Source organism: Podarcis filfolensis, assembly GCF_964270895.1.
Source record: "Podarcis filfolensis genome assembly, chromosome: 5".
Classification (NCBI taxonomy): domain Eukaryota; kingdom Metazoa; phylum Chordata; class Lepidosauria; order Squamata; family Lacertidae; genus Podarcis; species Podarcis filfolensis.
In genome coordinates, this window is record NC_139608.1 from 74362905 (window position 1) to 74389268 (window position 26364).

Here is a 26364-nt window from a genome sequence, read left to right on the forward strand (position 1 = left end):
TACAGCGGGACATCAGGGTGAGGACAGACTTTTACCCCTTTCTCCCTATTAATTAATATTTGCAGAGCATGGAGACATTATTGAACAAGTATATATGTGCCGATTACATTTTCATCTCTCCATGCTGCTTATGCTAACAACATCAGTAAAAGGGGGAAAGGGGAAAGGACCCTGGATGGTTGATTCCAGGCAAAGGCGACTATGGGGTGTGGTGCTCATCTCGCTTCAGGCCAAGGGACCTGGCGTTTGTCCACAGACAGCTTTCTGGGTCATGTGCCCAGCATGACTTAACCGCTTCTGGCACAATGGGACACTGTGATGGAAAGCAGAGCGCACGGAAATGCTGTTTACCTGCCTGCTGCAGTGTTACCTGTTTACTTGCATTTGGTATGCTTTCGAACTGCTAGATTGGCAGGAGCAGCGGGAACTCACCCTGTGGCGCAGATTCAAACTGCCAGCCTTCCGACTGGCAAGCCCAAGAGGCTCAGTCGTTTAGACCACAGCAGCACCCACTACCCTAATAACATCAGTGAAGACATCCTAACAGATAACCTCTGGAAATGTGGAACAGACAATTTGCTTGGTTGCAAGAGTTGTCTCGGGAGATGACATCCTGGATGACTTCTGTAGGTGAAATGGAGGTTTGGGGCTGGGGAAGGCACCACCTTGTCCTTTGCCTCAGGCAGCCTAATGGTAGGGCCAGCTTACATGCCTTCTGCATGTAGAAAGCTAGCACATGGGAGAGCTAGGCCGAAGCCATTTTCCCTAAGCCTGGGATTCTCCTCCAGAGTTGTACCACTTGCACTTTCTATATGTGTCAGAAGCGATGCCACTGAGAAGTGTGGTGATTTAAAGGCATGCCACCAATCTCAGTTGATAGGGCACAAAATTTCTACAGCAGATATTCCCCTCACAGAGTTTCAGTTCCCAGAGTGGTTTAACAACCAATCCTTCTTCCTAGGGAACACTGAGAACTGTAGCTCTGGAAGAGGAATAGGGGTCTCCTAGCAACTCCCGGCATCCTTAACTACAGTTCCCAGGATTCTTTGAAGGAAGCCATGACTGTTGAAAGTGGTTTGATACTATTTCAAATATATAGTGTAATTGAGGCCTTAGAGTGATCAGATACTATCATGTGTAGAAGTCCTTGTTTAGAAGGATATTGACAAGCTGTAACATGTGAAGAGGAGGACAACCAAGATGATCAAGGGTCTGGAAACCAAGCCTTATCAGGAAGAACTTTGTGATGCTAAGAGTTGTTTGACAGTGGAACGGACTCCCTCAGGATGTGGTGGACTCTCCTTCCTTGGAGGTTTTTATTATTATTATTATCAAATATTTTTATTAAGTACAAATTAGAAAACATACATATTCACAACAAAAGAAAAAGAAAATACATCTAACCAAGGGGGAAAAAACAGAGAATATTTTGTCTCTTTTCATATTTACAGTTATTTATACCTCTATAAAATGCTATTCACAATAAAGCAGTGAAATGAAAGATAAGATATCAGAAAAAAGAAAAAAAGAACAAAGAAAAAATAAAGAAGTAAAAGAAAAAGATCACAGGTGAAAATTTTTAAAAGTAGATAAGTACTCACAATACATAGCCGTTTCCCTTCTATATTTATATTCAATTGTATAATTTCATCTTGTCCTTATCTACCTTAAATAAAATGTGTGTGTGTGTTGTTTTTTTTTTAAAAAAGACTTCCACCATTTACCTCATGCGTTTTTAATAATCTGTTCGTCAGAACCTCTGTTCTTCATATTTTCCCTTTGGATATCCTTAATGTCTCACTTTGTATTTTTTATATTACGCACAAGATTATTCTAAACACAACCATATTTTTGTAGTCGAGCTCTGGTTTTGTAAATAATCATTTAAGAACTCCCATTGCTTCATAACCATAGTTTTGGATTTTCTCCTTATTATATCCATCAGTTCTGCTAGTTCCAGGTACTCGCAAAGTTTCCCCAACCATTCTCTTTTTGTTGGGATGCTGTCTTCTTTCCAATAGCTAGCAATCAAAATCCTTCCCGCTGTTGTCGCGTATAGAAATAAATTAGCTTTATCTTTTGGGATATCTTTATCTAGAATTCCTAATAGATATGCCTCTGCCTTTTTTTGTGTGATGTCCTTATCAATTTTTTTATTTCATTGTGGATCATGTCCCAAAAGGTTTTAATCTTTGAGCAAGTCCACCACATGTGGTATAATGTACCTTTTGTTCTGTTACATTTCCAACATTTGTTGTTGTTCCTTTTATTTATTTTTGACAATCTGTCAGGGGTTAGGTACCATCTGTGGCAAATTTTTCTAAAATTCTCCCTTAATAAATCACACGCAGTAAAATTTATGTTTTTCTCCCAAAAAGTTTTCCATCTTTCCAGATCTATCTCATATCCCAAATCATGCTCCCATTTTAACATGTTTTCCCCTTTCGTCTCTAGTTCTAAGGTGGTTTTCATTAATAATCTATACATTTTTGCAAGTGTTTTTTGATTGCTTTTCTAATTTTCTAATTTTGAGGTTTTATTTTCAAATCCCCCCCTTTTTATGTCTTTTTCATATGTTGCTTTTAATTGATAATATTGTAACCAATTTATTCCAAATGTTTGTAATTGTTCGTAAGTTTTTAATTTAATATTTCCGTCTGCATCCTCTAATATTTCCCTATATGTTGGCCAAGTCTCTTTTGCATTACTCTTTAATGTTGTGGTTGCCTCCACTGGCGAAACCCATTGGGGAGTTTTCTCAATAATTTTTGATTTTGTTCTTTCCCAGACATCCAGTAGAGCCTTTCTTACTATGTGATTTGTAATTTTTTTATGTTGTTCTTTTTTTGTCATAGAATAAATAGCCATGCCAGCCGTATATTTTGTCCCAACCCTCTAGTGTTAGGACTTCATTATCTTTTAATAATATCCATTTTTTTATCCAACACCAACACGCTGCCTCAAAATACTTTCTTAAATCTGGCACTGCGAATCCTCCACTTTCCTTTGGGCCTGTCATTACTTCTAATTTTATCCTTGCCTTTCCCCCCTGCCATATAAAATTTGCAAGATCTCTTTGCCAGCTTATAAAATATTTAGTTCCTATTACAATTGGAATCGTTTGAAATAAAAATAGAATTTGGGGGAGTATCATCATTTTAATCATAGATATTCTTTCTCCTAATGATAATTTTAGTTTCCCCCATTTATCCATAGTTCCTTTAATTTCTTTCCATTTTTTGATATAATTATCCTTAAATAAATTTGTATTTTTATTTGTAATCCGTATCCCTAAGTAGTTCACTTTATTTTCTATTTTTAGTCCTGTTGTTTCCTCTAATTCCCTTTTCCCTTTCTCGCCTATATTTTTAGTTATCAATTTTGATTTATCTTTGTTCAATTTCAATCCTGCTACTTTGCCAAATTTTTTCCTTCTTTCTAATGCTTTTTTAAAACTTTCTTTTGGTGTTTCGGTTGTAATGATCACATCGTCTGCAAATGCTCTTACTTTGTAACTCTGTGTTCCAAGACATATGCCTTTTATTTCTTTGTCCTTTCTCAGAGCTATTAATAGGGTTTCTAATATTGTTATAAATAGGAGTGGGGATAAAGGACATCCCTGTCGTGTCACTCTCTCGATGTCAAATTCTTCTGTAATTTCGTTGTTTAGGATTAATTTGGCTCTTTGTTTTTTGTAAATTGCTTGAATTCCATTCATAATTCTTTTACCTAAATTTAGGCTTTCACAGGTTTTGATCATAACTTTCCAAGAGACACTGTCAAATGCCTTTTCAGCATCTACCAAAAGCATTGAAATTTCTTTACTTGGATTCATTTTGGCATATTCTATTTAGTCTATAATTATTCTAGTGTTGTCCTTTATTTGTATGGCTGGCAAAAATCCTGCCTGATCTTTTTTAATTACCCTTTTTAGCAGAGTTTTCATTCTATTTGCAAGTACTCCAGTAAATATTTTATAGTCTATATTCAAATAAAGATATTGGCCTGTAGTTTTATATAAGTCTCAAATCTGTACCTTGTATTGGGATAAGGGTTATCAATACTTCTTGCCACGAATTGGGTATTTCTCCTTTGTCTAAAATTTGGGTAATTTGGGTGTTATTATTTCCTCTATTTTTTATAATATGTTACTGAAATTCTGTCTGGTCCTGGCTATTTCCCATCCTTCATATTTTTAATTACTTTTTTAATCTCTTCAAGTTCAATATTTGAATTTAAAATTGCATATTCTTCTTCTATATCTGGTAATCTATTTTCTAATAGGTATTTTTGGATTTTCTTTTCCTCTTTCAATTCTACTTTATATAATTTTTTGTAATATTTTACAAGTCTTTCTTTGATTTGCTTTGGGTCAATAATTTCTTTTTCTTCATCAATAATTCTATTTATTACTCTTTCTACCTGTCTTTCCTTAATGAACCATGCCAGCATCCTACCCGGTTTATTTGCCTGTTCAAAATATCTTTGTTTTGTCCATGTATTTTTTTTCTCAACTTCTCTATTTATTAAATTCGATAGGTGGGCTTGTAAGTTCTTTATTTGTTGGAGGATATCTTCATTTTTGGAGTTTTTCACTAAATCTTTTTCTTTCTTTCTTATTTATTTATTTCCATAATATTATTATCTTTATTTCTCCTTATCCTTCCCATTTGTTGTATTACATACCCTCTCATATAGGCTTTACTTGCTTCCCAAATCATTTTTTTATCTGTATCCTGATTTTCATTTATTTCATAGAATTCTTTCAATATTTCCTTAGCCCTTTTAAAAGGGTCCTTGGAGGTTCTTAAGCAGAGGTTGGATGGCCATCTGTCATGGATGATCTAGTTGAGATTCCTGCATTGCAGGGGTTTGGACTAGATGACCATCAGTGTACCTTCCAACTCTACAATTCTATAATATTTCCTCCCTAACAAATTGTAAGCACTTTATTTTATTTGAGCAAACCTGTTCTATAACCATGATTGAATTTTGGTACCACCACTAGAGACCAGATAAAATTGCTCTAGGGCTGGATTTGGTCTGCAGGCTGTCAGTTGACTATTCTTGATCTATGGAGTTTCCTCCACCTCTATCCTTTCCTCTACTGTTCATCTGGTAGAAAGGATTCATTGTTTAAATCAAGAAGAAGAAAAAACCAAATCCCTAGCTCAACCTGAGCATGATTCAGCCATCTCAGCATCATGTCTTTAAACACAGAATGAAGAACATTGTTTACCTCTACATGTGGTCTTCTGGCAATGGGAGTATTCATCCTTTCTACCAGAGCATCTCCACCTTGAAAAATTTGCCTACAGCATCACCACATCTCCCAAAGTAAGCCTTCACCATTAAAACCATTAAAGCCATTAAAAACCATTAAAACGTTAGATGGTCACTGTAATTAGAACTTCCTTCCTAAGTGGGAAAGTGTATTTTGAGCAAGGAAAAGGGAGGTCGGTGCAATTTCTTTATTTCTTCTTTCTTATTTTTTCTTCTTCTTTATTCTTATTTTTGTTCTGTTTATGAATTCAATTATCTCAAAGAGATTTCACAATAAAAACATCAGCAGTGAAAGCCAATGGGCCGTTTCATGTATGAAACCAACTAAAGGAAGTTTCATGTGCAAAAACAATTTCAGATCCAATGTAGATACTGGCTGGGCTAAAGATCTCCATTTAAAAGGCTTGTTGAAGAAGAAAGGGCTGCCTTAGGCCCTGAAGGACAATGGAGACAGCCCCTGTCTGATATGCAACAAGAGGGACTAGGGCCAACTCATGACATTTTGGCATCTGAGGTGAAGGACACATTGGTGATTCTCCCCCACCAAGGAAGAAGGGGTGTTTCTGGTTTCTACACCAGAAACAAGGGTGGGAGGAGACCAGAAGCATCTGTTGTTCACCAAGAGGCCACTGTAGCAGTGGCATAGCGGGGTGACTGCTGATGAGGCAGCAGACCCGCCTCCAAGGAGCACGTTGCAGCTGCCACTGTGGCAGCCACAGCAGTGGGTGATGCATTCCTTGGATGCCTGATCTGTTGCCCCTGTGAATCCTGCTGCCTGAGGCGGTTGCCTCACCTTGTTGCCTCATGGGTAGGCTGGACCTGGGAGGAAGTTCCAAAGGGTAGGAGCCACCATGCTAGAGGCCTGATTCCTGTATCATATGCAATGGACCTCCTAATTAGATGCCTTCCCCTATAGATCACAGTGAACAATTTGGCATATATGAGGAGTGAGATGATTTTTTAGAAATGATCATTCGCACAGAGAAGAGTCGAAATGGGATAACATAGCCATAGGTTCAAATACTGGCGGAAAATGTAAGAATCCATTTCTAATAACCCTTTTGGATGAAAGGGATTAAGCTTACGCTTGTTATGCACTGTTTGTGCTCATTATTTCTCAGAACAGGATTAACTTTGATCATTTTCTATTGCCACTCGAGCATCTGCTACGAGATAGGCTGGCACGCTGAAAGTTTTGTCACAGGACCCAAGTGCACCGTTACCTCATACACAGAATGTCAGTGGAAACTGAATTTGTTCAACTTGAAGGCTGTCACCAAATATTGCCTGGGAGACTCCAGTCAAACCTGTAAAATCTTCTGCAGGGATTTTAAAGGCAGCAAAAATGATTCTGATAAGATTAGCAAACTCTATCCTCATTCAGGCATCATGCTTGAGCAAGAAATAGCAGTCTGGATTTGGGGTATTGAGCCATGCATGCTGGTCAGCCCCAGATCTTCCCAGGTTGAGCAGGAGACGTCTGAATGAGGCTTTTACCTGGATTTACTTGACTGAGTGTAGACACCTCTGCACATAGGAGCCCTGTATTATCATAGCTTGAAGACTTCAATTAAGTGAAGACTTCGCTTTAGCTAAGCGAAAACAGTTTGGAACCTTCAACACACTTTCCCTGCTATAAACACAGGGAGGTCTGTAATAGAGTGGGGAGGCGCACATATTCCCACCACATAACACTGAAACGTGACTGGTACTCTGTTATGGTGCTTTAGAAGCTTTTAATGTTTTGTTGCATTCTTTTATATTATGTGGGAAGCCACCCAGAGTGGCCGGGGCAACCCAGTCAGATGGGTGGGGCACCAGAAATTGTTGTTGTTGTTCTATCACCATCACCACCTTCATTATCCCAGGTTAACCCTGTGTCTGTCAACAGTTGTGTAGGAACACGTCCCACCAGTCTTCTTCCAATACAAAGATATCCATGAATACACACCTTAATAATGACAGGCATATAATACGCACCTGGCCTCGCTTCTCTCTCTGCTTAGCAAATCCAGCAATCATACAAAGTTTTATTTGGAAAGGGTAAAAACGATATCACAGAAGGACACAGTCGCAACCTCCATTTATCTCCAGTTGTCAGATATTTTACTGCAAATAAGTTTACTGTGCAGGTGTTCTTCCCTTTCATGGGTTTTCATGGGAGAGACATCACTAGTGCTGTCAAAATTCATGAAGCCAGGGAGCTCCATGGGAAAGCATCCCCATTTGCATGGAGAAGAGAGACAGGCAGAGATGAAATACTGCAAAATCTTTTACTGCACCTGCATAAATAGGGGCATGCTATGCCCTCCAGAAGTTCAAATCCTGGATGAGGCATGTCAAAATAACATAATGATCTAGCTGAGAGCATGCTTGGAGCAGTTTCTAATAACTACAGATGTTTCTCACCTAAGGGTGTGAGGGAACCATAGAGCTTGATAATCAAACCACACAATGTCAAATTCACTTATTTGGGGCACTGTTGTCCCCCTTCGTTCAGGTCCCACAGTTTTTCTTTTCTTTTCCTTTTTATAAAAAAAGCACCTTAAAAGGTTGCAGAAGTCATATATCTCCTGGGAGAGTGGAAGCCTGCAAAGGATCACTGAAGGCTTTGTATCGTTTGTAGCAGCTTAACTGCTGAAATATTGTAGAGCAAATACACTGCACAGTGTAAGCTCTGTCAACACAAATCTTTCTTTTGGGAATGATTGGCCGAGGAAAAAAATATCTTAGAGATACTTCTCGGTTGGATTGGTATCCTTCATGTCTGCACTGAACAACAGGCTTGTGTGTAAGGTGTGTGAGAGAGAGTTCTCACCAGTACAGCTATTTATGTGGGCACCCATAACACTTTGATCAATATATGAGTACAGGCAACTCATTTTTTAGGACACCTCTATCCCATCCCACCTTACATGTGTGTGTGTCTCTGTGTGTACTTTTCTACTTCATTGGTCAATATTTATCTGTGGTTCATTGCTTTGGATCTATAAGACAGTCACATGTTTTTCAGTTTTCTTTGCCTGGCCTGAGTTAGAACAGACCCTCCAAGTCTCTCTATTTTCCAGGGACGTCCCTGATTTAGTGAAGTCATCCTGGGTTCTGATCTGATCCTGAAATGTTCCACTTTTTCCTTAGGAGGTCCCTATTTTCATCGGAGAACTGCTGGACAATGTGGTAGGATGTCCCTATTTTCATTGGAGAAATGTTGGAGGGTATGGAGTTATCTGACCCCCAAGCTGTCTGAAGGCAACCTTGTATAGGGAAGGTATTTTTAAAAATGTTTAATATTTTGTTATGTTTTTATATTTGTTGGAAGTTGCCCAGAGTGCTGGGACAACCCAATAAGATGTGTGGCTATAAATAGTAAAATTATCATTATGGAATGGGACTTCCCTATTTTCACTGGAGAAATGTTGGAGGGTATGGTACAGCAGCAGTGACACTGGCAGGTGGCACAGTGGCAGTGAGTGTCCCACAGGTGGTGGTGTAGCATGGTGTAGTATGGTGGTGTAGCAGAACAGAGTGGCACTTCCTGTTTTCCCTCAAGTGGCAAAATGGGGCATACCACCCCTGATCTCAGAATTCCAGAACTTACAGCTGTCAGTTCTGAGTGAAGGCAAGCAACGACCCACAGCCCAGGTGGGGCTCACTAGCTTGGGGAGGAGATGTGTGATTCCTCAGCTGGAGAAGGTTCAGGTGAGGCTCCCGTTTTTTGCCAAGCCCAGAAGCTATAACAGGCCTGCGTCCTGGCCACACACACATGGCTTTTGTTTTGTGCAAAGCTGGTAGATTGAGAAACTTGTATTACACACACACACACACACACACACACACACACACACAAAACGTGTGTGCTTACAGGTAAACAGATACCAGTGTCCATGCCCATAATGATGTCAGGCAAGGCCATCCCACCCATGAATTTTTCTTTGAGAAAAATAAATGGCTCGTGTAAATATAAACTAAGCTTTAATAATAATGAAAACTGTAACAGAATAACATAATGAGAGAAACTAAATGCAGTAACAGGAGGCAAGAAGCAAGAAAACACAGTTGGTCCCTCTTAACGGACATTCTTAACTGAACAGAACTGAACACACACGGAAGGGAGGGCTGATTCTGGAACAAAGCACACAAGCCCCACCCACCAGATACCAAGCACTCTACTACAGTGGGACCTTGGTTCTCAAATGCCTTGACACTCAAATGCCTTGGTTCCCAAATGCCGAAAACACAGAAGTAAGTGTTCTGGTTTTTGAATGTTTTTTTGGAAGCCGAACGTCTGATACGGTTGTTGGCTATTGTTTCTGGGGCGTCTGCACCAATCAGAAGCTGCGCCTTGGTTTTTGAATATTTCGGAAGTCAAACAGACTTCCAGAATGGATTAAGTTTGTTACTTTTGTTTTTGCTATTGATTTTGGGTTTTTGTTTTTGAGGCTTTTTCAGTTAATTTGTTTTTGTGACTGTGTTGAACCCAGTTCAGCTACTGATTGATTGATTGTTTGACTGTGGAAATGGATAAAAGCCCTGCCCCCATCCAAACAATGACTATCATTGGTGCAGGTAAGGAAAAACAATTAATTTTAATTTTTATCATCTACAATACTGTCTTACTTATTTTATATAGTATGGTACATTGATTATTGCTTTCATTTTATGGATCAATGCCCTCGTTAGATAGTAAAATTCATGTTAAATTGCTGCTTTAGGGGTTGTTTTTAAAAGTCTGGAACGGATTAATCCGTTTTGCATGGCTTTCTATGGAAAGCATGCCTTGGTTTTGGAACGCTTTGGTTTTGGAACGGACTTCCGGAACGGATTAAGTTTGAGAACCAAGGTACCACTGTATTCAAATTAGGCCTCAGTGGCAATCCTGTATAGAGAATTTCTTTTTAATGTTTAATGTTTTATTATGTGGCTGGGATAACCCAGTAAGATATGTGGGGTATAAATAGTCAAATTATCAATATGGAATGGGACATCCCTATTGTCTTCAGAGAAGTGCTGGAGCATATGCAAGGATTGTCAACTGGTCAACATTTCACAGGCCTTTTCCAGCAAGGTTGCATTCTGTCAAGTAAAAGTGAGTAAACATCAAATCCTGCTACACTCTGTGCTAGACCAACAAGATTCTGCCACATTTTATTTGCTTGTTTGTTTTATTTAACAGGATTTCTATACTGCTTAATCATTAAAAATTCTCTAACTGGTTACTATCAATTCAACATTGTGTTGTAGCCAGTGAAGTCATCCCATCACTTTAAGGATTTTTGCCTGCGCAACGAGACTTCCTCTCCCTCTGTGCCCTCAAATCTGTTCTGAATAAAATATGGGGTTTATCTGCCCCCCCATTTGATCACAAGCCATGGTGCGCACAAATCATTTGAATGGCAATATCCATTAGCTTGGGGGGCCCCTGGTCCCCTCAAATATTTTATGGGGGGGGGGCAAAGGGACCTCAGCTCCAAGGAGTTGGCTCCTAGGATCTGGTAACAGGAAAAGGAAAAGGACTTAAATGAAGGGTGAAAAGCCTTCAGAAAGTGTGGGAGCTACTGCTCTGAGTAGGAGAGATCTTGCGTGAAAGCTGACATTCTAAAACAAACCCCCTTCCTGCAAAACATTCTCACTGAAGTTGACAACAGTGGTATTCTTCATACATTAACTTTGGCTCCATTTCAGAGTAAAATTCATGAGCAAGAGTAACCAATTATTAAGGAATAGGAAGACAAAGGAATACGATTCTGCATTGTGCTGGGACTTAGTAAGAGTTGAACACACATTATTCACTGGATAAATATGTGGAAGAAAGGAAGAGAGTATTTAGCTCTGTTTTAATTACTGTTAATCTGCCGAGACTTTCCCATTAGAAATATCACACTGGCATTTTCTTGGGTACCAGCTGCAAGCCAAGCTCTTTAACATTTGATTTTGATGCACTTATTCATCCAATTCCCTGCTTTCCTTCATCTGTTCACTAGGCACCCATGCATTTTGGAATATATTTCTGATGAGACAATCCCCCAAAATTTCAGTTAGTTTCAGTTAGTTTCCCCTTTGTTCTCCTTTGCCCCCTGCCTCAATCCCTAGGTCTCTCTCTCTCTCTCTCTCTCTCTCTCTCTCTCTCTCTCTCTCTGTGTGTGTGTGTGTGTGTGAATAACTCTCAGTGAATATCTCTCTTTGAAGCACATCATGTTTCAGACAGGGATAATGGCCTTTGGCATTCTGCTAGAACCACATTAAAAACCACTGCGTTCCACTGGCTAAGGAAGTTACAGTGATGCTCTCTTCCACCTGACAGAGTGATGATAATCTGGGGCTGTGCTGTGTACTAAACAATCACTATTCATTGGGGTTTGTTAGACATTTCATTCCACGGCAAAAGGAAAAGGGAACTTTTGTCAATAATTAAGTTTCAACATTGGCAGAGTGGGATTCTTCAGGTGCCCACAGCTCAGGGGGTAGGAGGGGGCCTAATGAAAGAGGCTCGTACTTTCCATGCTATGTTTTGAGAAGGGAATTAGCTCTCCAGAACACTCCCACAAGGCTAATTTTTAACACAGGAAGCATCCTTCAGTAGAAGTCAAATCTCCCTAGGATCCAGCGCTGAAAACATTATCATTTCAAAATTCTCTTTACAAGTTCTTTGTCTTCAGCTTCATTATTGTCTTGTGCCTGTACTTGACAGAATTCTCATAGGCCTTGCATTATTTCAGAGAAACATGATGGCAAGAAAGTCCTTTGCTCCTTCTGCGACCTTGAAGAGAAGGCTGTTCCAAGGGAAGCCATTACAGGGCCAGTTTCCTAATATACTAATATCTCCAGTGTTCAGGATGTGTGTGGTTTGTCTATGTAGGCAGAAGGACACACACTCTTGTGCATGAGGGAGCTATCCGGAGGTTTGATGGAACCACAAGTTTTGCAAAGGGACAATAAAACTTGGGGGGGGGGGAGGAACTAAAGGGGGATGGTATACAAAAAAAAATTAAAAATGTTTAAACACAGCTAATTTACAACCTTAGGGACGCGGGTGGCGCTGTGGGTTAAACCACAGAGCCTAGGACTTGCCGATCGTCAGGTCGGCGGTTCAAATCCCCATGGCGGGGTGCGCTTCCGTTGCTCGGTCCCAGCGCCTGCCAACCTAGCAGTTCGAAAGCACCCCCGGGTGCAAGTAGATAAATAGGGACTGCTTACTAGCGGGAAGGTAAACGGCGTTTCTGTGTGCTGCGCTGGCTCGCCAGATGCAGCTTGTCACGCTGGCCATGTGACCCGGAAGTGTCTTCGGACAGCGCTGGCCCCCGGCCTCTAGAGTGAGATGAGCGCACAACCCCAGAGTCGGACACGACTGGCCCGTATGGGCAGGGGTACCTTTACCTTTACCTTTAATTTACAACCAGGGACTGTTAGGCTGTGTGCACATTATACATTTAATTCTTTCCCTCAAAGAATTATGGGCATTTCAGTTTGTTAAGGCTTGCTGGGAATTACATGATTTATAATGAAATGAAAAAGGTATTTAAATATACCTTCCTGAAAAAACCAGAGGCCTTTCTCCTGGGCATGGTCGGCCAATTGGTGTTAAAGAAGGATAGAACTTTCTTTATGTATGCTACAACGGCAGCAAGAATACTCATTGCAAAGTATTGGAAGACACAAGATCGACCCACCCTGGAAGAATGGCAGATGAAGGTGATAGACTATATGGAATTGGCGGAAATGACTGGCAGAATCTGAGACCAGGGAGAAGAGTCGGTGGAAGAAGATTGGAAGAAATTTAAAGACTATTTACAGAAACATTGTAAAATTAATTAATGTTAAAATGATGTCAGAATGAAATTAAGTGGTTTTAGCAGCAATGTTATAAAGGAGTATATAAAAATGGATTGTTAACAGGTGAAAATGTAAAGCTATAATATATTAAGATAAAGAATTAAGATAAAAACAAAGAGGGAAAGCATTTGCTGAAGTAACCATTTGAACTGGAATACAAAAAAGGGAGGTGTGAGGAGGTCAGGGAAATAAGTAAATGAAAGGCAAGACATGGAAAGATGGATTTATCTTTTAATTGCTTTTATTTTTTCTGTATTTTGTATTTTCTGTTTCTTTTTTCTATTTCTTTTTTACTTTTGTAACTCTTTCTGAAATTCTAATAAATATCATTTTTTTTTAATAAAAAAAATACAACTGTGGGGGCTAAAGTACAGAGCCCAGAATTCCTTGAGTAAAAGAATGAAGGTGCTTTAAAGGTATAATGTATAAGCAGCCTTAGCTGGAAATAGCTCATACCAGTTAGCTCTTGTGTTCTTCATTTGTGTTCTCCAAAAGCTAGAAAAATATAAGATCTTGTAATGGGTTTGCCATGGCCTCCCAAACCTGATAACTTGCACTGCCTCCAAGGGAAGCCCAGATGAGGAAAAGATTCACACTGCTCCACCCAGTGGATAGACTTTCAGCATCTCACATTTTTCAAGCCTGAGGACATGGAACTTCTGCCTTCCTCAGACTCAGAGCCCTCAGTAGCAACTCCTGCTTCTTTGCAGTTGCAGAACCAAAAATAAACCCTTTTAAAAGAACAGACAGATCCTCTAGGGCAGGCTTCCTCAAACTTGGCCGTCCAGATGTTTTGAAACTACAGTTCCCATCATCCCTGACCACTGGTCCTGCTAGCTAAGGATCATGGGAGTTATAGGCCAAAAACATCTGGAGGGCTGAGTTTGAGGAAGCTCTAGGGAGACAGTGCCAGCAGCATAACAGGCAGTAGCTTTATGATGCTTCAATGCTTAGCTGAAGCAACATTATCATGTTATCTACAGTAGAGGGAAAGCTACAAGCAGCAGAGCTCACTGTGGAAAAACCCAAACAAGAATCCAAACAAGGGAGGCTATTCCATAACCACGGTGCCAACACTGAAAAGACCCTCTCTTTGGTAGCCACCCACCTTAAAGTGCTTCTAAATCTGACTTTGTGGGAGATTAGCAGTCCAACCCAACTAAAGTAGATTCCTGCTAGTTAGCATGAGAAAGTGCTAAGTCCACAGAACTGTATTGGTGATAGGCAGGTACACAGAACATAGAAATACAACTGGTAGAGTGGTCTCTGTGTGATTTCATTTCCCCTCCTTTCCTGGAGAAGAAGGAGCATATAGTACTTCCTGTTCCTCTCTTTCTTCCAGTGATCAGCCATGAGGGCAGCCGAGCCTTGTGCTTGTTCCAGCTTTAGGCACATACTGTAAATATGAGTATTTTGCCCACATAGTTTTGACTAATGCCATTGCTGTGAACCAGCGCAAGAATATAAGTAAGTCAATCTTAATTTTTAAATTCACTTTTCAGATTGTTGCCTGATTCTTTGTTACGTGGGATAAGAAAGGGGAGCCGGCTTAATCCATAGCTGAACTTGTTCAAAACAAGGTTTTATAGCCTAATTCCTATACTTTTAATTTTGCTCCCAAGGATGGGATTTTGAACCTCTTTTCAACTCACACAGGTGGGCACTTGGAGGGATAAATTGCAATTAATATATCCTCTCTTACTCATTAAAAACCCATCCCACAAACTTGACCTGATGTAAACCTGCTTACTGGGACCTGACCTTATATGAACTTGACCTGATGTGACCTTCCTTAAGGCTGCTACCACTTCCCCCGTGATCCCTGAGCCCCAGAATAACAGGTTGCTGCCACATTTGAGGTGTGGAAAAACTGGGAATTTTGCCCATCTGCACCTATCAAGCAGTTGGATTTTCCATTTAAAACTGCCGGAGATTCCTTTTGCAACTAGCAACAGTGTGCGGAGCAGATGTCACTTTCTCAGCCCCATTGGAGTGAAATTATCCAGAGAAAACAATAAATAATTTCCAGTGACTTGACTTTATGCAGCCTTCCTATTCAAATGGCAAAATAAGAAATGTACAAATCATCACAGGCAATGGATGGGAGATAGAGTGAGATCCATAAAGCACAAGAAATCCCAGGAAAATTTTCTTGGCACAACACAGGACCTCTGGGATCTAACCCATTGTGTGATGTATGCAGTTTTGTCAAGTGAAGGGTAAAAAGCCACTTCCATAGGTATTAGGGAAGTATGTTAGGATAACAATGCTATTAATTTTAAGACTGTGACACAGGCAGTGTGTTTTAGGTTGGCTGTAATTACTTTGTGCGTAAGAGAGAAACATGGTGGAAGAAATCAGAATGCGAGAACGCAGTCCGGTGGTGTCAGAAAAAGGAAAGGAGGGGTAAGTTGTAAACAATAGGCTGTCATAGTGAGTAAAATGGAATTTCTGTCTTTAAAAATAAAATAAAAACCAGAGCAAAATTTCAGAAAGATTATAAATCACAGCTTTACCCCGCATTATTTCCAAACAAGCAATTCAAAATCTCTGCAGTTGGCCTTCTGGGGACTTCTTAAATCACTAAGCTCTTATCAGCACCAAGTAGAATAAAAGTCTCTTTCAGCACATTTATCCTGCCGTTTCATTTGAATCCAGCAAAGCCCAGGGAGGCGGCAAGACATCCTGTTCTGGACAATCTTACACTACCTTGGAAGGAGCAGGACCACAGCTTTACGGGTGCTTAGGGTTGCCATATTCCCAAAAGAGAAAATCCAGACAGAGTTGTTGAGTTTTTTTTGGGGGGGGGGCAAAGTTGTTGAGCTCCCAAAAAGCATTCCTTTTGGGGCTTTTCTTATATTTTTAAAGAATTGTAAAAATAAAAATAGCCCAACTTAGCATACATCCGGGTTTTCCCAGACGTTTTACCAATTCAGCAAAAATCTGCCCGGACGCCATTTTCCTGAACGAATAATGTCCCAGAAAACCCAGACGTGTGGCAGTCCTAGGGGTGCTGCTGGATTCAACACTGTCGCTGGAGGCTCTGGTGGCCTTGGTGACTAGGAATGCTCTGGCTGTTTTTGGAGAGAAATGACTTGGCCTCTGTACTCCATGCTCAGGCAACTTCCAGATTGAATTGTTGTGTACTGAATTTCCTTTATGAGTGAGGCCAGAAGGTGAACTACAGAACTGGAAAACAACAAAAAGGTGCATGTTGAGGGAGCGAATAATGCCATTATGTAGTTTAGTCATGAGGTGGCACTGGATTTAGCTGTATCCAGGTGGAGGCAAACATTTTCTGTGCTCTTCAAGGCAATAAAGTTTTATTGTTTTCTAACTGATGCGTTCTCTGTGCCTTCTGTGATGGTGAAAACACTCAAGCAGTGCATGGACCAGGAAATCCAGCCATTTACTTCCTTCCTGCACAACTTTTAGCTCTTTGCTACCACTGCTCAGTCGAAAAGTCAGTACATCCTTTAATCTTGACACATGAGAATACTCATGCGCCGGGGCAGATACTCCTGGACTCACACAGAAAATGCATTATTTTTTTAAAAGGACAAATGCTTCTTTAACACCTCACAAATTCATTACCCATTGCTAGCTTACAGCTTTCTTTGCTAGCTGCCTTGCTGAGTTGGGTTTTCAGACTAACAAGATCCATTTCTACCATGGTTTGTCTGCTTTTATTTGGTGCTGTTCCTCAATAACAGCTCCCAAATGTGCCTATAACCTTGTTTTCAGAAGTCTGGTTTTGATGCTATTGAATCTACTGTGGCAATGCAGCAATTAAGTGGGATTAACTGATACATGAGACAAAGGATACTCCTGTGTGGGTTAGCATTTGGGGACAAAGTATAAAAAGCAAGTCATCTGGATGACTTATTCATAACGTAGCCATATTTAGAACAAGGTCAAACTGGCATCAGCGCCTTGAGTTTAAAATAATCCCTCCCCCTATCCTCCTCCATCTGATCAAAATGTCATCTTCATTAGCAGACATGGGTACCATTTAGGAAGGGCACACTGTAGGTCTCAGGCTTACTCATTGGTTTTATATTACAACTCCAAGGGATTATTTTCAGAATTGTAGGAACCTAGGTGTTAGGTATAATGCTACAGATACGCTTAACTTTGCTTTTTAAAAAATACAAAATATTGCTGTTTCTCTCCCTCCCCCCCTTCTCACTCTGGTGCAAGAGTAGTCATATTTTCTATCCATCATTCAAAGGGGGGCAGGGTGTTATCTTTCCAATGAATCAATATCAGTCTTTTAAGTCAGAGCCTGAAGAGTACATATATGTTGACCTGCTGTCAAACCACCTGTGGTTTGGATAATATTATCATCTGACAATTTAACATTTCCCCCCAAAGTAGTATTTCTGCATCAGGCATAGGCAAACTTGGCCCACCAGATGTTTTGGAACTACAATTCCCATCATCCCCGACCCACTGGTCCTGTTAGCTAGGGATCATGGGAGTTGTAGTCCCAGCACATCTGGAGGGCTAAGTTTGCCTATGCCTGATCTACATCTTAGTATTTTCCTCCAAATAGTTGTAAGCATCAGACACTGAATCAGCCTATGTTTCAAAGAAGCATTTTCCTTATTACATCTCCAGCAGCATGTTGTCATGGAACGTCACCTCACAGGGTTGTTGTGACAAATAGACTGGCTATGGCATAAGGCTTAATGGGGCCTGCATGTGAGACGCATGCTTGAGCAAGGTTCAAATGCCACCTTGGCCATGCCTCACTAAACTACAATTTTCAGAGTAGTTTATCCATCGATCCTTCTTCTCAGGGAGCTCTTGGGATTTATAGCTCTGTGAGGGGGGTGGAGAAGGGTCTCCTGACAACTGTGAGCATTCTTAACAAACTACCGTTTCCCAAGATAGTTTTGGGAGAAGGAGTGACAGTTTAAAGCAATAAGATTCTGCTTTAAATGTGTAGTTCAGATGGTGAATTAGTTGCCTAATGAGATTAAATGAAGGCAGGTGAAATGGATGCATGGTATTGTTTTATAATAATAAAAAGCAGAGATGCAATTTCAGGCTAGATACTAGAAATATACTAGACTCTATATTCCTTTCATCTCACATGCACAGAAACAAACACAAAGATCCATGGAAACAGAACAATCAGTAAAGATTTCATGAAGGTGTCAGAAAAGAAGATTCAGCTGGGTGGCTCGGAAACAAACTGTGAAGTGAATAAATTCATGCAGGAAAGGGAAAGGGAAAGGGAAAGGATCATCTTTGCTGTAGTCTATGATTATGTGCTGCCAAGACATTTTGCTCAATGTCTGGCCTTGATGCTTTGTAAGTAACTGCTGCGTGTATTCCTACAATCTCTGGTGCGGTATTGCAGTTGCTGGATCATTGAAAGTCAGGGGGAGAGCTGAGCTGCTAGCCTAAAATCACAATGATAACGCTAACAGCCTAGGTAATTGAGGTTATTATGGATGCATTAGACATACAGACAAACATACACAATTATACACAATGCAAAGATAAGTGTATTCACAGCAGCCAGAGTCTTCTAGCTCCATCAGGAGAGATGAGAGTTCCCACACCTCAAACACACACACACACACACACACACACACACACACACAGCAGCAGCAGTGGCTTAGCACCAGGATTCTCCAACCTGGTGCCCTCCATAGGCCTTGGACTGCAGATATTCATATTGCACAGTTTGAAGCAAGTAGGTGCTAAAAATAGAGTCCTTATGGAGCAAAAAACATTGTCCAGACCCATGAAAATATTATGCAAAGTTTGCATGCAGAACTTTCTTTAAAATATAACCAAAAGGTAAATGACACATTCAAACAATTCCATATTGGTTCTGCTCCTGCTCTCCATTTTATCCTCAAAGCAACCCTATGAGGTAGGTTAGGTTGAGCTACCCCCTGTCTATGTTAGGATTGTAACCTAACAAGTTCTGATATGAGAACAGGAGTATGGGTACAAAATTAAGATCTATATTATTGTGGGGAATTCACACTTCAACTAAACAGTTGGACTGAGTTAATAAATTCTCTGGTACAAATCTGGGGCTCCCTTATTGTTAGGGAATGAATACTGTGAGTTTAACATAAATTACTCTACTGGCAAGGATATAGTAAAAGGTGCCCATCGTTATAGAGAAAAATGTTTTAAATTAGAATCAACATGCAGACAAATTTCCATTGCTAGCTGTCAACACATTGGATGAAACAGATCTTCTGAGAAGCCTCCGTTTTCAGTGGAAGATAACTTTTAGTCAAAAACTTATTTATTTGCAGTGGAAAATAAGTTTTAGTCAAACCATTCAGGCTTTGGTTCCCATTCAAGCCAATAAAGGTTCTGTAACCCATTTTTTAAAATGCTGGTATGAAAAACAACCAAAGCTGGGGTAGCTCAGTCAATAGAGCACGAGAGTATTAATCTCATGGTTGTGGGTTTAGCACCATGCTGGGAAAAAGATTCCTGCATTGCAAGGTGTTGAACTAGATGACCCTCATAGACCCTTCCAGCTCCAGTTGCTTCAGTTCTAGTTTCGATGAGACAATTTAAATATAAGGTACAATGAAAACATCGTTTGTATAATAAGGCACAGCAAACTAAAAGACCTAAAATTATTAAAACTAAAGCCTTCTCCAGGCATATCCCCTTGTTACAGTTCTCATCTCCCTCCATGATATTTTGAGATATCAGGAACTGCAGAGATGCTGTTCCCGCAAGACATGTTTGCAAGAGGGCAGGATTCCTCCATTCAAGTAAGCTTGTGAAGTGTAATTAGTGGTGGCTAACACCTGTTGAGATTGGCAGGGAAGTAGGTAGGGAGCATGGTAAGCCAGAGTCAACAAGATGCAGAGCAAACTAATTCTATTTTTGTCCTCCTCCTCCTTCTCCCTGCTGAATCTACAAAGGGCACACTGAGACTAAGATGGAGGAAGTTGAGAGGCATTGCCGCTCTCTTCAGTCATTGTAAGAATGCAGGCTGGGGGAAGCCAGCTGAGGGCAGTCTGACCTTGATGGGGCAGTTCTCAATTCACCCTAGTGGACCAGCCTCCACTGGGTCTAATTTGGGGTACCTACTACAGGCACCAGCCCCTAGCTGCTTCAATGGGATTTTTCCTGCCTCCCCACCACCGCTAAAGTCCCTTGTTGTGTTACAGCACCTCCCAGGCTGAGATTGGGACTTACTAATTTAAACACATGCTATAGTGCTTTGCCAAGTGGAGACAGTAGCCGTTAATCCAATGGCATGCTATGCATCCAATTACTTGCAGTATCCATCAGCAAAGCTTGCGGTGTTTGAGATTTCTTTTCCAATAAGTGTTGAGAATTTATTTCAGGATAATACTTCGTGTAGCAAGTTCTGCAATAATTTTTAAAGACTGCAGTGGACACTCAGAAAAAGAAGCAGCAGTGGAGAAATATTTGCATCAAACAAGAGCTGCTTTTAGTGAAATTACAGTATTAAACTGGAATCCAGATATTCTCCATCTTAAAATCTTCAAACCATCACTGGATGGAAACTCTCTCATGTTCAGATAATACAAAGCTTTCTCTTCTAACATGGGGCGTGAAGTAAGTTTCGTTTATTGAACTGTGGAAGAAGCAAGTATTAACATTTCCACCCAGATTTCTGTAATCTTTTTGGCTTGGCTTGTTACCTAGAAAATCTCTTTGATTATCTTTTTATGCTCTAGTTTAGCAGTTGTGCAGGGAACTAGTGGCGAGGAACACTTGTGTTAATATAATTTCAAGGCCAGTGTTTTGGCTGAGACGCATTTCCTGCTGTATTTTATGCCTCAGATCCAACTTTAGGTGACAAGCCTCACTCTTACTAGGGAGTACTCTCCACTGAACACAATGGACTTGTTGTTGTTTAGTCGTTTCCACCTCTTCGTGACCCCGTGGACCAGAGCACGCCAGGCACTCCTGTCTTCCACTGCCTCCTGCAGTTTGGTCAAACTCATGCTGGTAGCTTCGAGAACACTGTCCAACCATCTTGTCCTCTGCCATCCCCTTCTCCTTGTGCCCTCCATCTTTCCCAACATCAGGGTCTTTTCCAGGGAGTCTTCCCTTCTCATGAGGTGGCCAAAGTATTGGAGCCGCAGCTTTACGATCTGTCCTTCCAGTGAGCACTCAGGGCTTATTTCCTTAAGAATGGATAGGTTTGATCTTCTTGCAGTCCATGGGACTCTCAAGAGTCTCCTCCAGCACCATAATTCAAAAGCATCAATTCTTCGGCGATCAGCCTTCTTTATGGTCCAGCTCTCACTTCCATGCAATGGACTTCTGTGTAAATATGCATAGGAGTGTGTGGGGATGTGATGTAATACACAGAGAATTTGGTTCGGGGACCCAAAGGGGTCTGCTATGGTCGGAGAAGACTGGTGATGTCCAACCAAGGAGAGAAAGAAGCAAGTTGTCCTTTAAAAGCAAAGATCATTTATTTGGTTGCAACCGGGTTCCCTACACAAAGGTGACAAAAGGTATGAGGAAACCCACCCAAAGTAAGCCCAGAAATTATACAGTCGCAATTGCGGGTGGTCTTATTTGTCACAGGTTCATCAGTTTACAAGGTAAGGGGGAGGTACATGGGAGCAGGGTGCAAAAGGGAGGTTCGGGGTGCAAATCCTATCTACATGAGTAAAGTAATATCTACAAATCCAGGGACTGATGGCAAATGAGATAGTAATCCGTTTTTTTAGAATAACAATAGGGACGAGAGTTTTATTTAACAGTTGAATTCCTCTTCCCTCAGGGTCAAAGGAAATGGATCTAGTCGTCTGGCACTTTACGGAAGAAGGAAGAGGAGCTGAGTGGAAGTGATTAGGTTGAGGCTAAAAATAACATTCGTGGTTACAATAAAGTGATGCAATTTGAATACATGGGTTCCAATTCTTATTTTCCTGAAAGTAGTTACAATCATTGAGAAGTTGAACAAACACTGATAAGGCACAAGGATACAAAGGGGCCAATTCCATTGCAAAGACGCCCAATGTAACAATTGCATAAGGGTCACCTTAGGGATTCACATTTACAAGTAGTAAAGACACGATTACAAGAAAAATACCTAGATACAAGTTAAAATTACCTGGATACAATTACAAGGAAATACTTGGATACAATTATTTTTAAAAAATACTTGGATACAATTATTATAAAAAAATACTTGGATACAATTATAAAAATAAGCATAGGATAAATTCAGGAAATAGGGCAATAGGCTGTACAGGGAAGAAAGAAAAATGCTTTATTTGACAGAAAGGAAAGAAGGGATTTGAAGTAGGGGAATAACAGGAGAAGCAAATTAAAAGGAGAGCAGACTAAAAGGCAAAATTGAGGGAAAGGTTCATATATCTCTTAGGTTGTCTTCATTTGGTTTATTTGATCCTGGTTTTCAGCTTCTTTGGCTATTCTTCTACATCAGATGAAAATCCAAAGACCCAGATCCAGACAGTGCAAAAATTGTGTTATGAATTGTCATTGTTGCTGTTTTACAGCGGGAAGTTAATCTAGATGATACCCAATTCTTGAGGTCCAGTTTCTATGAGGGTAGAATATGTAAGAGGAAGCTTGCCAAATCACTTCATTTGTGAACTGTGCATGAAGAGGGGGAATTAACAACCCACAAATGAACTCTGGGACCATATTCGAGAAGTTAGAGCCTGTTCAGTTATTGCAATGATTCTTGTGATAGGAATTTTATGGTCTTAGATATATGGTAATGTTCATAAGTGTACCAACCAAGCACGTACATAGATCAGCACAGGAAGGCCAACCTGGAACCATTCTGATTCCTAAACTGAGCAAATGTTTTCTCTGCAAGGTCAAAGTGGGAAACCTCCGCATTGTCTCTTTCCTTACAAATCCTGTCTTAAGGGCACATTTAAGATATGAACAGGGAGGGTGTGAGCTTGTGACCTGGCCCAGGAACTAAGTATTTATCATTACAAAAGACTAGCCAGGCTCCCCAGGAAATCCAATCAAGTAACCTGCCAGACAGGAAATAAACAACGACAGGAGAAAAACAACATTCAAATTTCTGTTTAGACCGCCTTTTCTGTGATGTAGGTGTGATGTAGCTGAGGGGTGGTATTAGCTTACACCCCTTCTGTGATGTATGTATGATGTTTCTGGGGGTGGTCTTGATCTACAGGGTGGCAATTTCAAAAGTCTTTATAAGGCCTTTGCACTCCATTTTTCTGGGTTCCTCCTCTCTCCTGCAGGTGAGGGGAGCACCCTGTAGCAACAGATCAATAAAGATCAAGCTTACTAGCTGCTTTGCTGCTCAATATTCTCTGGTTGGCCTCTGTTATTCTCTCCTACCAATAGGGAACCTATGTAAGGACTCTATATGGGCTCTTGGATACCCCATAAGGGAAAAGGTCAATTTTTGTTTACAACATTCTGCAAGCCACACTGCCAAACACTAGCCAGTGCTGCTCCATCTCTTTAGTGCTCATATAAGGTTCTTGGCCTTGCCTTGTTGCTCTTCTCTCTTATCCTTTGTGCTGTCTTGGAAACATTCCATAAAGGGCAGTTCTGTGTTGGAGGCCTGTGCTGTCAGCTTAACTGTAGATCTCTAATGAAGAATATTAGTCTAAGCCGCTATTACAATATTCAATAACTGCCGGGCCTTCAGCAGTGTGTCTTAGGAGCCCTTCGATAACCCCCACTCCACCCCAGAAACATAAGTGATATTGGCATGATAAGGGGTTTTCAATTACGTCCTGGGTGTGATTCCATTTCCATAGTTAAGAGGTGGTTTAAAGCACCTCTGGAACAATTAGAAACCAGCCAAATGGATCCTGTAGGCATTCACCTATGATCAAAGACCCGCCAAGCTTAATTTGTATTTGTGTGTCCTCCAGAAACAGGACCGGGTTCAAATTGGGATATGAAGAGACAAAGTAATTGATGTACCACTCCCTTTGATATCTTATTTGCAAAGGCTGTGTAATTACTTGTCAGTCCAGCCTGAGCTCTACCTCAAGCAAAAACGCTTTAGTATTCTTCTTTCATTCTTCTTGTTTTAATTGTACTGACATTCCTGTTCTCTGAAGAAACATCACAAAGAAAAAACCCAGCAATGTGCACATCAGGAGGCTGGCTCTGCGGCCTTTGAAATTAATGGCAAAGCTTCAACGGAGTCCAATGGAAGGAGTGGAATGGAAATGGAATTTTATTTTGTCCTACTGCAGGCATACACCAGTGTGATTGTGTGTGCGCATAATTTTAAATGTATCCAATGTTGACATATATAAAAGCCTGTTCTCAAGAGTCTGTCACATTCTAGAATGATGCAGAAGCAAAGCCCAGGGGCTGGGCTATGCCAATGAAGAGGAGGGGCCATGCAGATTAGGAACAAGCTTGAATCTCAATGGCTGTAGTCAATGGAGCCATTAGAGTAAGATTTAGGGGCTTCCCCACCCCCATGGGACGCGGGTGGTGCTGTGGGTTAAACCACAGAGCCTAGGACTTGCCAATCAGAAGGTCGCGGTTCGAATCCCTGCGACGGGTTGAGCTCCCATTGCTCGGTCCCTGCTCCTGCCAACCTAGCAGTTCGAAAGCACGTCAAGTGCAAGTAGATAAATAGGTACCGCTCTAGCAGGAAGGTAAATGGCATTTCTGTGCACTGCTCTGGTTCGCCAGAAGCGGCTTAGTCATGCTGGCCACATGACCCGGAAGCTGTACGCCGGCTCCCTCGGCCAATAAAGCGAGATGAGCGCCGCAACCCCAGAGTCGGTCACGACTGGACCTAATGGTCAGGGGTCCCTTTACCCTTTACCTTACCACCCCCATGATTTTGCAATATTTGTTTTTGCTGTGATCCATAAGTTTAGCAATGCTTCCACATCTGCTACTAGTACAGTATATTTGAGGGAATTTAGTAGTCATTTAAAAAAAATCATGTTATATTTGGGATCCTGTTATTTCTGAAATAAGATTACAGATTGTAATGTAGATCAATGTATGTGAATTACTGGAAAGTTGCAGAACATATGGAACCTGCTACACCTTCCAACAGATTTCCCATGTTGCTGGGTATATTCTTCTGAGTCAATGGAGAGTAAGATGCCACTGATACTGAATCTTGTTTTTTTTTAATCCTTCAATTCTACTTTTTTAAAAAAATTATTTGACCCCAAATCCATTTCCACTCCTCCATGCCAAACCCTTGTTGTAGATTCACAGGAATTGGAGACTTCAGATGACCCTATGAAACTTAGGTTGCAACCCTATACTCACTTGCCTGGGAGTAAGCCCTGTGAATCAATAGGACTTCTGTTAATGTTTCTATTTACTTTACTTTTAAAAATGGCATCCTTCCGTATGCATCCATCTTAAATTTCTCCTAGGAAGTGGTTTATCTGACAGCCTGTACTTGCTCACAGCAGCCGCCTTGTTTAAAAGAAGTTAAATGTAGTCTTTAGCTAAAAATACGAAACCTGAAAGCTGCCGGATTGATTAGTTTGCTCACTGAGGCTGTCTGGGTGTTACGATAATTCCTTAAGCAGAAGTGCTGAACTCAATGCTTTTTCCTCGGTCTGAATTCCCCCTCCCTTGTTGCACATCAACACTTTCAATGACTGCAAGGGTAATTGTGTCTTTGTTTGCCAGGAACATTAAAATTGTTATGGTTCTTGTAGGAAATGTGCCTGGACTACTTAACTAAATGACATTTCACAGCAAACTCTCCCATTGCAGATACTGCAGGTAAGAGTCAGTGGTGTGGGGATGATTTAACCCTTCATGCACTCTAACAAAGCAAACAGGTAAATATTTAGAAGGCTGATAATGCCCTACGTCCTTTGCCCCTTAATAAAAGGAAGAACCTGGTTTGAAATAGCAAATGCTGCTTATAGCAAGGAGGACTATAAAATCTTCTCACTAGGCAATTCAAAAAAAGTCCTAGGAAAGAACTTTTTGTGAACCACTTTTTGGATTATAAATTTAATTCTCACAAAGCTGGGCATTTGAGCATGTGCATCAGAGATGTGGGAACATGAGAACATAAGAAAAGCCTGCTGGATGAGTTCAAAACACTACCCAGACTCCTGTTTTTTTAAAATTAGATTTTCTGTTTTACAATTTAAAAGATTCATTTAAACAACCTTAAAATATCAATGACTTCCCTTCTTCTCTTTCCATGGTTCATTTTGCATAGCATAAATCCCTGCATATTTTATATAAACTAAACCATTCAGTATTCCATTATTACATCCATCAAAACTTATTTACACTGTT

The 26364-nt window shown here is 40.6% G+C and overlaps 1 long non-coding RNA gene across 4 annotated transcripts; it reads left to right on the forward strand.

Annotated features, from left to right (window-relative positions):
• The first annotated feature begins 8796 nt into the window (after positions 1-8796).
• Positions 8797-22799, forward strand: LOC310763014. Of its 4 annotated transcripts, none has more exons than XR_014548367.1 (4): positions 8797-8982; positions 14456-14580; positions 15423-16320; positions 18220-18948. It is a non-coding gene; the product is annotated as an uncharacterized lncRNA (long non-coding RNA). The 4 variants fall into 4 exon arrangements; XR_014548368.1 differs by lacking the exon at positions 8797-8982 and adding an exon at positions 21875-22799 and having other exon boundaries at positions 13475-14580; positions 18220-18556; XR_014548369.1 differs by lacking the exon at positions 8797-8982 and having other exon boundaries at positions 13475-14580.
• The last annotated feature ends 3565 nt before the right edge of the window (positions 22800-26364 follow it).